This window comes from Canis lupus, chromosome 6 (genome assembly GCF_011100685.1).
Source record: "Canis lupus familiaris isolate Mischka breed German Shepherd chromosome 6, alternate assembly UU_Cfam_GSD_1.0, whole genome shotgun sequence".
NCBI classification, from domain to species: Eukaryota; Metazoa; Chordata; class Mammalia; order Carnivora; family Canidae; genus Canis; species Canis lupus.
The window spans coordinates 45,094,187-45,103,857 of record NC_049227.1 but is presented as its reverse complement, the minus strand read 5'-3'; the positions used below and the strand labels follow the sequence as shown (position 1 = coordinate 45,103,857).

At 36.5% G+C, this 9,671-nt stretch overlaps 1 long non-coding RNA gene across 2 annotated transcripts; it reads right to left on the bottom strand.

The window, feature by feature from the left end:
- Positions 1-3,427: 3,427 nt before the first annotated feature.
- On the bottom strand, positions 3,428-9,220 carry LOC102152114. Of its 2 annotated transcripts, none has more exons than XR_005360403.1 (4): positions 9,146-9,220; positions 7,611-7,839; positions 5,879-6,004; positions 3,428-3,691 (listed from the first exon to the last, which is right to left on the bottom strand). It is a non-coding gene; the product is annotated as an uncharacterized LOC102152114 (long non-coding RNA). The 2 variants fall into 2 exon arrangements; XR_005360402.1 differs by having other exon boundaries at positions 7,611-7,842; positions 9,146-9,215.
- Positions 9,221-9,671: the final 451 nt, after the last annotated feature.

Genomic DNA, 9,671 nt, shown 5'->3' with positions numbered 1-9,671 from the left:
TTGTGTTACTTTTAGTGTACAATTCTTATATGTATTTAATAAGCTCCATTCCTAGATATTACATGTTTTTGATGTCAATTTGACATCGACAAACTTTTGACATTCACATCGTAATTTAATTTTTAATTATTCCTTGCTAGTATAGAGAAATACAGTTGACTTTCCTATACTGGTTTTGTATTTCATGATCTTGCTAAATACACTTTTAGTTCTCGTAGCTTTTTTGGAGTTTCTTGTGATCTCTTACATACATGATCATTTCATGTGCAAATACAGACCTCATCCTTTCCAGTTTATATACCTTATATTTCTTTTATTTACCTTATTATCCTGACTGGGAACTCCAGTAGAATGCTGAAAAGCAATGTTATGTTATCTTGATTTTTTTTCCCCAAATGTAGAGCCATTAAATATGCTGTTAGATGAAGGATTTTGTAGATGCTCTTTTTCAGTGTAAGGAAGTTTCTACCTATTCCTGCTATCTTGAAAGCTTTATCATAGTTTGATATTGTTTTGTCAATCCTTTTTCTCCATCTATTGAGATTATCATAAGGTTTTTCCCTTTATTTTACTAATATGGTAAATATATTGATTGATTTTCAAATTACAAATAATTTTGTACTCCAGAGATAAGTTGCATTTGGTCATTATGTAATATATTTACTATACATTACTGGATTTGATTTTTCTGATGTTTTATACAAAAATTTTGGCATTTATTTCTCAAAAAGTATTCATCTGTAGGTTTATTTTCTGTAATACTACAACTTTGTAACGTTAACACCATAAAATGAATTTTGAAGTGTTCCTTCTTTTTGTATTTTGCGAGTCTGTGAATGGTAGACATTAGATCTTTCCTTAAGGTGTGTCTAGAATTTACAAGTGAAGTTCATGGGACTGGGTTTTTCTTCATGGGAAAGTGTTTAATATAAAATTTAATTTATTTCTTAGTTATATTGATATGCAAATTTTATTTCCTTTGGGGGCAAATTTTGTAATATATGCCTTGCAAAGAATTTACCTACTATATCTAATTTAGTGGCAAATTTATCAACATGCTCTTCATATCATACTGGCCCTTTATTATCCTCCTAATGTCTATAGAATCTGTAAGAATATCCTTTTTTCATTATTGTCATTGGTAATTGATATCATTTTCTTTTTTCCCATTCAACTTAGCATGTTTTCAATTTTATTGACACTGTGAAAGAAAACCCTTTGGTTTCTCCTACTTCTTTTCCATTTTTCTTTACATTGTTTTCTGTTCTTATTATTGCCTCCTACTTAATAGATTCTTTTTTATTATTTTTATTTTATTTATATTTCTTTTATTATTATCACTTATTTTAGATTAATTTGTTTTCTTGTTTATGAAACTCAGATAATGCATTTTAGACATATTTTATTATTTTCTAAAATAAAAATTAGAGTTATAAATTTCTTCTCTATAATGCCTCAGTTGCATCACCCAAATTTTGATATATTGTGTTTCCAAAGTCATTTAGTAAAAAATATTTTCTAAATCTTCATGTAATTTCTACTTGACCCATGGGGGTTTTGACCTATTAGGTTAAGTTGGTCAATATCTATTGATTTGTGTATTTGTTCTATCCATTACTAAGAGAGGATTATGGAGATTTACAAATATAATTGTTGATTTATCTTTCAGTTTTGTCAATTTTTGTTTCATGTGTTAGACTATTTGATTTTATCTCACACATAACTAAGATCTTTCACTTATTTTTCAGCTTTTTTTCTCTACGTATTTCAGTTTGAATCATTTCTTCTTCTTTTTTAAAAAAACTTACCATTCCAGCCATTTTATTTTATTTTAAAGATTTTATTTATTTATTCATGAGAGACACAAAGGAGACAGAGAGAGAGAAAGAGAGAGAGAGAGAGAGGCAGAGGGAGAAGTAGGCTCCATGCAAGGAGCCTGACATGAGACTTGATCCGGTTCTCCAAGATCAGGCCCTGGGCTGAAGGTCGTGCTAAACTGCTGAGCCACTGGGCTGCCCTGAATCATTTCTTCTAATATATATTCAAGATCATTGAGCTTTTCTTCTGCAATTTCCAATCTGTTGTTAATAACACCCATTAAAATTTTCATTTCATATATTGCATCAACTCTAAAATGCTTACTTCATATATAGATACATATATACATATATACCTGTAGATATATATGTATATACTTTTCACTGTAGCTTCATCACATTTATGTTTTTTTAAATCATTCAGCACATTTATAATCACTATTTTAATGCCATGGATAATCCTATAATCTTTGTCATTTCTGGGTCTTTTTCTATTAGCTATTATTTCTCCTTGTGGTGGGTCACATTTTCCTGCTTCTCATAATTTTTTATTGAATTTTAGACAGAATAAAACTTACTTGTTAGTTTTTAAAATGATTTTCTATAAAGAATGGTGAACCTTGTTCTATTGGACAATCAAGTAACTTGTGAGTTAGCTTAATTGTCTGGGAACTTGTATTAAGGTACCCTTATTAACCCTTACCCTTGCCAAGGTAAGTCTAAAGTAGATTTTTCTCTAAGTCATTCGGCAACTGTGCTAAGTGTCCTGTGTGTTCAGTGACATCCCTCCACTTTGCCTGATTGAGACTCAAATGTGTCATAGCAGTTTGTGAACTCTGGTTATAACTAAGTGGTAGTTTTCCTTGTTCCACCTCATGGATTTTATCCCTACATATGTGGAGTTTGTAGTCAGTCAAAAACTCAAATACCCATGTGTATATCTAGGACTCGTTTTCTGTGTAGATCCCAGATTTCAGCAACTTTAACCTCCTCAAACTTTGATCTCTGTCATTCCTGGGTTCCCCTTTCTCTACCATGGTCCTCTGGATGTTTTAGAAGAGAATCTATTCCTTGTCTTTCTTCCAGCTTCTAGAAGCTTACCATATTCCCTAAGTTATTCCATAGTCACATTTCTTAGCACATTTCTTAGCTCTTGGCCACATTATTCCAATCTCTGATTCTGTTATCACATCACAGTCCTCTTAAGCTTATCCTCCTACCTTATTCTCATAAGGACATAATGTTTGCATTGAATCCACCCAGATAATCCAGGATAATCTCTCCATCTTAAGAATTTTAGTCAGTGTGCCAAGCCCCTTTTGCCATATAAAGTAATATATTCACAGGTTCTGACAGTTAAGACTTCAACATCTTTAAGAGGCTATTATTCAACCTATCATATTTGGTGACTTGTGTAACAATTTACAAAGAATACATTTACATGAAGATTTTGAATGTATTGTTTTTTGGGGGGTTAGCATTTTGGATTTTTTAACTAAGCAGAAAGGAAGGGACTTTATTAAATGTCTATGGAAGTGGGCTAGTAGGTGGAGAAGATAGCGTAATACTGACAGTTCTTCAGATAAACAGAACTAATAGGATGCAGAAACAGAGACAGAGATATTTGAGATTTATTTTAAGAAGTTAGTCCATGTGATTGTGAGGGCTGGCAAGTCTGAAAATTCTGTGGGGCAGGCCAACAGGATGGAAATCCTGGCAAGAGTCAATGTTGCAGTCTTGAGCCAAAAGCAGTCTGAAGGCAGAATTTGTTCTTCCTCTGGGGATCTCAGTCTTTTTTCTTAAGACCTCTGATTTAATGAAGCCCACCAATTTACTCCAAGTCTGATGATTTAAGTGTATACATCTAAAAAATACTTTTAAAAAAATTTTATGAATTTCATTTTTGTTCATTTAAATTCAATTTGCCAACATATAGTATAACATCCAGTGTTCAGAGGATCCCTGGGTGGCTCAGCAGTTTAGCTCCTGCCTTTGGCCCAGGGTGCCACCCTAGAGTCCCGGGATCGAGTCCTTTGTCAGGCTCCCAGCAAGAGCCTGCTTCTCCCTCTGCATGTGTCTCTCTGCCTCTCTCTCTCTCTCTATGTCTGTCATGAATCGATAAAAAATAAAAAATAAAATCTTAAAAAAATATCCAGTGTCCATCACATGACATTCCCTCCTTAATGCCCATCACACAGTTACCCCATTCCCACACCCACCTCCCCTCCGACAACCCTCTGTTTCCCACTGTCAAGAATCTTTCATAGTTTGACTTCCTCTCTAATTTTTCCCCCATTAAGTTTCTTCCTTTCCCTTATGGACTCTTTTCTTAAATTCCACATATGAGTGAAACCATATGAAAATCATCTTTCTCTGATTGATTTACTTCACTCAGCATGATGCCCTCCAGTTCCATCCATATCGATGTTAAAAAATACTTTCACAGTAAGATCTAGACTGGTGTTTGACCAAACAGCTAGACATCAGAGACCAGCCACGTTGTCAGATAAAATTAACAATCACAGACAGCGTAGTGTCCATCCTTCTATCCAGTCACCTGTACAGAGGATTTGCTTTAGGCAGAATAGGGTACGCCTCCAACATAGGGATTTTAAAGTGAATATGACATCATCTTGGCACCTCAGCATTTGGAGTCTTTGAGAACACTGGAACTTAAATCTTGGTATGGACTTTCAAATTCTTATATTAAGAAGAGCCTTTTTAAGCAGCTTATCTGGTGGGAAATATCAATGAGAAGGAGCCTACGTATGAGATAAACTTGTGCCAAGAGACTGGTTCCTGAACACATGAGAATATTCCCTGAGAACTTCACTATCCTAAGGGAGATTTGGAAGTTGGTGGATGTCCTTTACAAATTAAGATAAATTATGTCAAAGTTCATATTATAAATCTTAAAATAATTCAATCTGTATCGTAAAAGGGGAAACACCCATGAAAATTCAAGTTACAGTTATTTGTAACCTGAAAATTTCAAATCATTTTTATGACACATAGATCTTAGAGTCCTTAATAGTGTTTAAAATCACTGTGACTTTCTTCACAGTACCTGCAGTAGGCACCTACTGTACACACCAAGAAAACACATTGATCTAGACTTGGAGTTTCTCCAGGCCACTGGAGGAAGGGGGTTGAAATGATAGCACATGCATCTGCTCCCAGCCTTTCTAGAAAGGGGAAGTAAGCACATGCAAAGGCTTAGAGTGAGACAAAGCCCAAGTGGAAGTCTTTGTGTTTTGAATACTGAAGGTCAGGGAGGACCTCACTCATGATGAAGCTAAAGAGGGAGATAGGAGAAAGACCAGTCAATATCACAGAGAGCTTCTGTCGTAATCATGAAGATGATAAGCAGAAAGTGGCATAACCAGGTTTGCATATTTGAAAAGGTCATTCTGACCATAGTGTGAAAGGGGTAGAGTGGATTGGTCAAAATAAATGCATTGTAGACCAATTGAGAGGCTATGGTAATTATTCCAGGCTAGAGGTGACTGTGACTTAGAAAAGCTGATGATGGAGAGAAGAGTGGATACTTGGGGATATTTAGAAGCAAAACCAACAGTCCTGTTGCTAAACTGAACATCCCATATGCAATACCCATTTGTTGGGGTAGGCAGGTTAATGATTATTGCATCTGCAAATATGGAATCCATGGTCGCATTTACATGTTAACAAAGTACAACCAACAAACCACAGTGCAAATTTTTCTCAACACTAAGAAGAAATAGAATGCTCATAATGAGGAAAACTGCTCCTGATTTTCGAAATTGGTATCGGAATGTTATTTGAATTTGACAGCAAAATTCACAGATTATGAAGCTTGCTCTGCTTTGTCATTGAGTCTGTAAGCTAGTGAACAATGTCACCATTTATTCTAGAAGGAATAAGCATCCAACCAAATCAGAGAGCTGAGTAACGGCTCTCAGTAATATTCTCATCAGAACTCATTCTGGCATCAAACTAAGTTCCCCAGACAAATTACCAAGTTTTATACATAAATTTTTCTTCTCCACATTCCTCTCAGCCAAAGCTTTACCTTAACTTACTTTAAATTTCTTTTCTGTTTTTCTTCTCTCCCATAAAATAAATGCCAGTACTTTCACCTCAAAATGCCTTCTCCATTTTATTGTCTTATAACAAATTTTCCTCAGTCTCCAATAGCATATTTTGTACTGAGAATGAAATTGGAAAAAAACATCATTAGATTTGAAGCTCTTTGGGAGGATTTTGTCTTCTTTTCTCCAAAATAGCCCTAAAACCTATGAGAATGCCTGGGATATGTTCAGTGTTGAGTAAATACTTGTTGAATACATAATAAATACATGAATGAATAAATGAGTGAATGAATAAATAAAGTTAACCTAAATGATTCTCAGGTCAGCCTTCTCTAATCCTCCAGAATAGGTCATGCTCTCAAAGGAAACTAGAATATATCACCCCAAAATATGCCACTTTGGCATAATGATTATTTATTATTATCACTTATTTCTTAATCACGTACTTCTTAAGTGATTAAGACACTAAGGAAAAAGCAGGTGCAAGAAGAATGTTCTAACCCTGTTTTTTCTTTCTAAAAGCAAGAGATAAAGCTCCCTTGTGAAAGGTCCTCTCCCTCTACAGAAGGAAGAAAGACATTTTTATCATGGGGAATTTGGGGTTGAGAAATGTGTACAAACAAACCTGGTTACACACTCACCTTTATCTTCCTACGTACTTCACTATTTACTACTCCTGGCCTCAACCTATTTGTCTTATCAATTCCTCACAAATGTATCATTCCTTTGTCGAAAAGGTATAAAAGCTTCCTGTTCCAGTCACTTCTCTGGGTCTTCATTCTCTTATGAAGGCTCTCACATGTAATAATTTAATAAAATTTTCATGCTTTTCTCCTGCTAATCTGTTATTCTTAGGCCCAACCAGAGACCCAAAGAGGGTAGGTAGGATCTTCCTTCCCCACATTCCCTATCGATCATTCTTTTTAAGCCCCATTCTTCTTCTTCATCGCATTGCTCACAATTGTAATTAAGCGATTGAGTAATTGGTTATTTAACTTACATTCTCTAGCATACTCTAAGCTCCATTATGTCAGAGATCATGCTGCTTTAGTCATTGCTATCTCCCTGATGCCTAATACTGAGCCTGGCACACAGAAGTAGGGCAATGGATATTGTTTGCCAAGTGAAAAAATGTTAAATAAAGTAATCAAGAGATATGAAAACTGTTAGGTCAAGGGAAGGAATTTGTAGCTTCAGATTTAACCCAGATTTTGCAGTTAAGGGAATGGAGGCCCAGAAATTTAAGTGACTTGCTCGCTGTTTCAAAGCTAATAAGTAGTCAGGGCTGTATTTCAATCCCAGTTCTCTCCAACTCCATAGCTTGTGCTTTGAAATGGAAACACTGTGCCATGCTGCACCATTTATGCAATGATATATTCATTTAAAGCACCAGAGATCACATTTTAGTAAGAAAAAGAGTTTGTAGTATGAGATGAATCAATCAGCCATATGGAAGGAAGAAAAAAAGAACAGGCTGAAAGCTTCCTTTCACTTTGTACAATATGAATTGTCACAGGAATCAAATTTGGCACATACTGTAAAGCAGAGAAAAAAATTATCCCACATCGGATGTAAAATGTGACTTGCATTTTGCCTGTGTTTTTGAAATCCTGAAGAGGATACCAAAAGACTTGTGGAGTTGAGGGCATGATGTTTTGATGATGAGCTTTTTATGCACTTATCCCCAGGCAGGGAGATGAGGACCTGAAAAATTAAAGCTGACCTCAGACACGATGAATACATTAAGCGAGGAAGCTGCTGGTCCGGGTCAGTCAGCCTTCCTGAAGCAGAGTGGATGTGTCTCAGGACGGGGAGTCTCCAGACGGAGGCAGGGCAAGGAAATGGCCTGTCGGGCCATAAAACATTTACATCTGGTCCTCTTCTGTCTCGTCTCTTTGAGGTGGTTTCCTTGCCTTCAGCAACATCCCAGGCTCACAACCAGGTTCCTCTGCCTGCTAATTGGAACAGAGGTCGATCAAGCCTCCGCCTGCAACCGGCATCTGAGTCTAACAATAGCAAGTAGCTAATAGAGTTATTGTAGGTAATAGAGTTTATGGACCACTAATGATTAACTCTCTCTAACCTGCCACTTTCGGGTCCCACAGATTGTCACTTCACGGATGGCTCTGCAGTACGGTCTTTGCCACTCTCGAATCTCAAGGGCAGACCTCCTAGCAGGTCCTTATCACAGAATTTCAAAATTCGAAAGCTTTTTAGAGATCACGAGGTACAACACATGCCACATGGGATAAATCATCTTTAAAATGTCTGTCTACCCTAAAGGATCCTCTGGCCTGTGTGGCAACCCTGTGACGGAGAACCGCTGCCTCATGAGGCAGCTTGAACAGATCAAGTCGTTAGAAAAATCTTCCATCATTAAGTCAAAATGGATTTTCTTGGAACGTCCACTCCTTATGGCTTCCTCTGCTCTCCAGAATTGCAGAACTCCTTTATCTACATTGTGTAGCTAATGCTGCAAAAGGCCTGGCGTATTGAAAATAGCTCTGGAGTCTTACAACCTTGGACTCAAATGTTAATTCTGGAGTTTAGTAACCATTTATCCTTCCTCAAATTCAGTTTCTCCCCCGAAGGAATGGGGATAACACCTCATGGAATTGCTGTGAGAATTAAATGAGTTAAATGCTACTCAGAACCAAGGGGTAGATCTGGTGGTGAAGAGCACAGACTCTGGAACAAACTGGCTTGTCTTGAAATTTGTCCCCAACACTTAACAGTTCTGTGACTTTGGGCAAGTTACTTAAACTCTCTGGTCTCATTTCTCCATTTGTATAATACCTATGAGGAAAACAATATTACCTATCTCCAGGCTGCTTCTATACGGGAGCATCATTGCCCACTAGGACAGCAGATACTTCTACTGGATCCTCTCTGGTGGATCCAGTGATAATGGTCAACCAACAAAGTGGAAAAGGCAGACAGGCTCTTAGCCACCATCGTCTAGAGCTGTCGCCCATCTCTTCTTCCCACATTCCATTGGCCAGAACTAGTCATGTGCCACATCTGAACATAAAAGGGCTGGGAAATGAAGGCTGGGGCCTTCCAGGGAGAAGAGGAAGTAGGTTAGGTGAGTATATAGTAATGTTTCTGCCACAAACTCCAAGAAAAGTGCTAATATATATTGTCCCTTAAGTGTAGGCCATCATTATTACCATACCATGTGATAATACCAGTTAGAGAAATTATAAGAACCCTTAATATTTAAAATATGATCACATTTGCTGGGCTAAGCATTCTCACTTTTTCCAGTGATTCCTCATATTATCATGGTTTAGGGTCTGCCATTGGTTCTTAGACTTCATAATGTCACTATCATTCCAGAACACAAGGAATACAGAACATACGCATCTGAGCTCATAATGTGCACACAATACGAACGCAAATTAACTGGTCCCATTTTATATTTCTTTATTTTTCTTCATCTCACATTATTCCTGAATCTGTGCCTTGTATTTGCTTTAACTCAGACTTAGCTTCAGGAAATACTACTGATGAGGAGTTTTTAAACTGTGAATTTTAACTTGTGGGTGGGACAAGAAAATTTCAGAAGGTCTAAACCTGCATTTTTAGAATAAAATAGAAAAAATATAGAGTTGCTGTTAAGTTATATGTAAAGCTTTCAGAATCCTAACTTTTAAAATTGGAGAAAAACTTGAAAAGGAAGAAAATTCTCACACAAACTACAACATACATGAAACTTAAAGACATTAGTTTATGTGAAATGAGCCATTAACAGCAGGCAAATACCGTATGAATTTCACTTACA